This window comes from Rana temporaria, chromosome 1, assembly GCF_905171775.1.
Source record: "Rana temporaria chromosome 1, aRanTem1.1, whole genome shotgun sequence".
In the NCBI taxonomy this organism is placed as follows: Eukaryota; Metazoa; Chordata; class Amphibia; order Anura; family Ranidae; genus Rana; species Rana temporaria.
Window position 1 is genome coordinate 232,661,666 of NC_053489.1, and position 6,000 is coordinate 232,667,665.

At 46.5% G+C, this 6,000-nt stretch overlaps 1 long non-coding RNA gene across 1 annotated transcript; it reads left to right on the forward strand.

Annotated features, from left to right (window-relative positions):
• Positions 1 to 3,280: 3,280 nt before the first annotated feature.
• On the forward strand, positions 3,281 to 4,345 carry LOC120924860. The gene is made up of 4 exons (XR_005746454.1): positions 3,281 to 3,377; positions 3,501 to 3,622; positions 3,768 to 3,924; positions 4,164 to 4,345. It is a non-coding gene; the product is annotated as an uncharacterized LOC120924860 (long non-coding RNA).
• The last annotated feature ends 1,655 nt before the right edge of the window (positions 4,346 to 6,000 follow it).

Here is a 6,000-nt window from a genome sequence, read left to right on the forward strand (position 1 = left end):
GCAGTCGGCGTATCGAGCTCTCTGAATCAGGAGCAGTCGATACGCCGGCGCAACTAAGCAATTGCGCTGCGTAACTATGGTTACGCAGACGCAATTGCTTTCTGAATCTACCCCAGTGATGACATGGAAGGAACCATGTCAGGAGGAGGGGGTGGTGCTGGTTGCATTGAAGCTGAAGATGGGGAAGTGAATACTAAGGCGGACCAGTTTCAGCAGACATGTTCTGTCGTGTGTAGGCCCGAGCGGACAGGATTCCAGCGTACATTTGCCCGCCGGGCCTTTTTCCAGCAGGCAAATATTTCTGAACATGTTTTAAAACATGCCCGCTGGAATCCTGCCCGTCGGACATGTTCGGTCGTCTGTACAGACCTACCGTACATGTCCGAGCGGCCGCCATCCCTCGCATGCGTGGAATGACTTTGACGCATGCGTGGAAGCATTGAACTGGCAGGGCCGCGGACATCGCCGCGTCATCGTCGCGACGACGGCGCGGCCTCGTCGCCGCGTATCGAGTACGCGCGGATTTCTGTATGATGGTGTGTACAGCCATCATACAGAAATCCCCGGGCAGACATGTACGCTGAAAACGGTCCGGCGGACCGTTTTCATCGTACATGTTTGCCCGTCTGTACAAGGCCTTAGGCCCTGTACTCACGACCAAACATGTCTGCTGAAACTGGTCCGCGGACCAGTTTCAGCAAACATGTTTGGCCGTGTGTAGTCCCGATCGGACCATTTTCGGGCGGATCGGACAGGTTTCCAGCGGACAACTGTTTCCTGGACTTGCTTTAAAACAGTCCTGTCCGCCCGGACATGTACGGACATGTACGGTCGTCTGTACAGACCTACCGTACATGTCCTGCCGCCCGCCATCCCTCGCATGCGTCGAATGACTTCGACGCATGCGTGGAAGCCTTTTAAAGGCAGGCCGCCCACGTCGCCGCGTCATTGTCGCGGCGACACCGCGTCATCGACGCGGCGACACCGCGGACACGCCCCGCGTATTGTTTACGCGCGGACCTCTGTTCGATGGTGTGTACGGCCATCGAACAGAAGTCCCCGGGCAGTCCCCGGGCAGACATGTCCGATGAAAACGGTCCGCGGACCGGTTTCATCGGACATGTTTGATCGTGAGTACTCGGCCTTAGACTGATCAGACTCTCCCTCATTCACAGATCATGTTTTGGCAGTGTAATCAGTGAAACAACTTTTCTTAGAGGAGGGGATGGCAGGAGGGAGTGTGTCACAATCATCTTTAGTGCAGCTGAGGCCGGAGACCTGAAGCTGTGAACCTCCACAGTGTGAGACATTCAGCAGCAGGAAGAGGACAGAGCAGCCCTGCAGCGAAGCTATTTACAAAATCCAGCAGCCTGCACATCATGGGACATACTTCATTACAGGTAGCTGTAGAGAAAAACAATGTTTTTTTAGCTAAACTGCAGCTGCGAAATGTGGGCGTGGCTTAAACTCCGCTAAATACTGGGCATGGCTTAAAGGAGGTGTGGTTTAATTAGGTCTGAGATGACTTACATAGTGCACAATGCAGTAATGTTAAATAGGGAATGTACAGTGCGAAGTGTACAGCGGGTAGTGTGTGCAGGAGAGCGGAGTGGAGTTTATGGCGGTGTGTAGTATGTGCAGGAGAGCGGTGTGAAGTGTATGGTGGTGGGTCGTATGTGCAGGAGAGGAGTATGGTGGTGGTTATTATGTGCAGAAGAGGAGTATGAAGTGTATGGTGGTGGGTATTATGTACAGAGGAGGAATATGGAGTGTAGGGTGCTGGGTATTATGTGCAGAAGAGGTGTCCAAAGTGTATTAACAACTTAAGACCCGGACCATTATGCAGGTTAAGGACCTTGCCCCTTTTTGCGATTCGGCACTGTGTCGCTTTAACTGACAATTGCGCGGTCGTGCGACGTGGCTCCCAAACAAAATTGGCATCCTTTTTTTTCCCACAAATAGAGCTTTCTTTTGGTGGTATTTGATCACCTCTGCGGTTTTTATTTTTTGCGCTATAAACAAAATGGACGGAGATTTAAACCTCGCTTCTCTGCCAACTGCCAATCCATACGGATTGTTTACATCATGTTCCATCGTATCAGGGACCATGTTGCCCTGGTACTGAAAAAAAGAATGGAAACACCTATCAGTAGACACATGGGGCTCTTTTATGACTTCGACAGTTCCTGCATGCATTTTTTTGCATTAGAGCATATTCCCCCCGGTGACCGAGGAGGAGACTATGACAAACTGTTGCTTCAGAAAGAAGCCAAATGGATCCATCAGCTGTTTTCATTAAAGTCCCCCGGTCTTAATGATGGGTTTAGTTTCAAGCCCTTTCTTTAGGTTAGCGGGCAATACAGTATTATTTACATATGTATTTTGCCTCTTGTGTTTGTTTATTCTTAACACGCATATGTTCTGATGCATGTTCTATTTGTACATGAACTGACGGTCTGCTTGATCTATCTCTATGTTCATGTTCTTTCTTTTCCCTTTTTTTTTTTTGTTGTGTTTATTTTATTTTTTTTTGTGTTTATTTTATTTATTTTTTTTCTTTTACTGACCGTTTTTGAATTGAAATGTATTCGATGCTATTTGTGTCATTTTTGTGTACTTATTGTTTAATAATGCATGTTTATACTGAGCATATTTTCTATTTGTCCAGGTCCGGACCATCCTCTTACTATGATGTTTTTCATCGATATGTTTTAGGGAGATATTGTTCATTTTTTCTCGTCTGTTGGATGTTAAATTTTTTTGATCCAACATTTGTCATGCTGTTGGGGTACACTACCCCTGTGTTATTTACACACATACTGAAAAAAATGTTTTTACTTTTCATTTCAATTTTGTTCCACTAAGCATGCATCCCTTTCGGGTCCCACTCTTTCCAGCCGTTTTAGGGCTAATCACATGCTATATGGGCCTGTGGGGCGCACCCGATTCGTGGTCTTTGATCGGTAAGTCCACGTGGGTGATCCCCCCTTTTCTCTAGGGTGCCTTTGCCATTTGGTTGCTGATGGCCTGGGTGACTCTATGCCACCCTGGTCCTTTGTTGGAGACTCAGGTTAGTCATCCCGCCCCTTTAAGAGTCTAAACCATTTAGGTTATTCCTATTTTGTTTGTTCCGACCCCTCGTTTAATCTGGGCGGAACTGACCATCTAGGGGCGGCCACCTTGGATCTCCCTGCCTAGCCCATTTTGTCATTGGACACACTTTTGATTCAGGCCCACCCCCAGCAGCTTTGCATCACAGCTGGGGGGTATTTAAAGGTCAATTATGTTTGCTCTTGCCATGGCTCTGAAATGTCAGAGCTTCAGGCTGTCTCTGCCTTATGATTTCTCAGGCATGTGATTTCAACCTCTTCAAACAGGTTTTTTTCTCTCTCTTTCCTTGTTTTATTCTACAGCTTTTTTTGATATCCTAATATTACTGCATTGGGTGTTTATATTGACACCATTAGTGATTATATGTCTTCTTATATGTTTTTTATTAGCAACCAGCGTTGTTAGAGGTTTCTCTCCAACTGATCAATGCTAACTGGCTGTTTAACTCTTCCTGTGCTGGACGCAATTTTGCTAGTCCCTTCTTTTGATCCGATCCAACTGCCTATCCAAGGTATTTACATATGCTTATATATGGATACAGCTGTATATAGAAACTTTTATTTTTAACCTTATTGCTTGAGATTTTACCCCCCCAGAATTTTCTTTAGTGGGTGTACTCTCCCATTATTTATTATTGTTTACCTTTTTTACTATAGCATTGTGTAAACCCCACTTGGACTGACTGGCTGGTGTGGCTCTCCTTTGGGATGCTTGCTAGATTCGGCACATATACTGTGGAATCCTTTTTCACAGTTTGATTTAATGGCATACAGCTGATTTTAATTGTGATTGGATGTTCTTGGACCTGGACGGGTAAGTGTGCTCCTGGTCTCTTTCACTGTACAACTAGTTTATGTGACCTTTGTATTTTCATGAACTACTCTATTACAAATGTTTATCCCCCAAATATCATTTATGTATAAATATAGATCAATTTGTACTGCAACACCAGCGGTCTGTACTTTTCAGACTGTTGTTGTTGTTTTTGGCAATATTCACAATGCCTTATTTTGTTTTTCTCTCGTTTTTCTCTCTTTTTTTCTATTTTGTAGCTTGTTGCACTGCCCTTGATAAAGCTCAATCGAGCGAAACATGTCGGGCCTCCTCCAACAGGTTCCTCTGCTACTGTTTTAGTCGCTAACATCACCTATGAGACCATCCATGTCTTGTTTGATATTCTGTGTTATTTAAAAAACAATTTATATGTCTGAATAAATTATTATTTTTATATTTATTTCATTGTTTTGGATTGAATTTTCCAATATTAACACCTTTAAAATCCCAGGGTTTGTCACCCTTTCCCGCATTTCTTGTTTTCTGTACTGTATTGTACTTATGGATGCCAATCAGTGGCAAACAACAATGCCTGCCAATCAGTGATGCCCATTGTGGGCACTGATTGGCATCCATTGTGGGCACTGATTGGCATCCATTGTGGGCACTGATTGGCATCCCTGGTGGTCTGGTGGCATCCCTGGTGGTCTAGTGGCATCCCTGGTGGTCTAGTTTGGGCATCCTCGGGGGGGGGGGGGGCTGTGCTGATAATCGATCAGCACAAACCCCCCCCTGTCAGAGGAGCAGCCAATCGGCTCTCCTCTACTCGCGTCTGACAGACGCGAGTGAGGAAAAGCTGATTACCGGCTTTTCCTGTTTACATCGTGATCAGCCGTGATTGGACAGATGAATATAAAGATAAAGAATGCTGGCAATTGCCCGACAATAGAATATTTTTTTTTAAATATGGGTCCCGCCTCCCAGTCCATACCAGGCACTTCAGGTTTGGCATGGAGTTTAAAGCGGTAGTTCACCCTGTTTGACAACTTGTGACCACTAGCACTGTTTTTAAAGAACATAGACCCGGCGAATTTTTTTTTTTTTTTTTATGCGCTCCTTACCCGTTTCCTGGTCGATCGTCCCACCTGTCAATCATGTCCTCCCGCGGGGAATGGGCGTGTCAGTCCATTCTCCCCCGTCCTGCCACTCACATTTCTGTAACTCCTCTGTCGACGCGCTCAACTGTAATCGCGCGACATCTCCTCGGTCACCTGAATCTACAGGCGTGTCATGTGACTCGGCAAGCGGGTCATATGACGTCGGCGGGAAGGAAATCTCCTAATACAACGGGGCGTGAACTTCAGACGCCAGCCGTTGTTATAGCAACCATGCAGTGTTGACGCCGACGCTCGCCGTCAACACTGCACATGCGCGGGATCGAGCGGTGAATGCTGGGAGGCCAGCATTCGCCCGATCCCGGAAGAAGACCCTGTCGGCTTCAGTATGCCCACAGGCAAGATGGAAACGTCCATCGCAGCAAAATCAAACTTATCTTTTTCCGAAAAAGAGCGCATCGGACGGCTGGACGTGTGGGACACCCTGTTAGGGAAGGAGGAAAGGTAAGTGCTGCACATTACTTAAAAAAAAAAAAAAAAAACACATCCCGCCGAACTACCGCTTTAAGGAGAACCCCAAGCCAAAATTGACATTTTTTTTTATAACGGTGTGGGGTCCCCCCCAAAATCTATACTAAACCCCATGCAGCCTGGCAGGTCAGGAAAGGGGGGGGGGTGAGCGAGCACCCCCCCTTCCTGAACCATACCAGGCCACATGCTCTCAACATGGGGGTTAGGTGCTTTTGGGCGGGGGAACCCAATCCCCTGATATGTGAATGGGTATTGGGGACTACTCCATATTCCCATTGCACACATTCCTGGATGAAGCTTCTGATAACAGAGGGGAGACATTTAACAGGTAGGCATGTTTATCCTTATAGATAACCACTATAGCAGAAAGGATGAGAGTGGGTTTACATCCAGTTTAAGGACTGAGGGCGTCTAGGAAGGAGAACAGTCCAGGATCCTTACTTTTTACAGAGGAAGGAAGTTGTCCTCA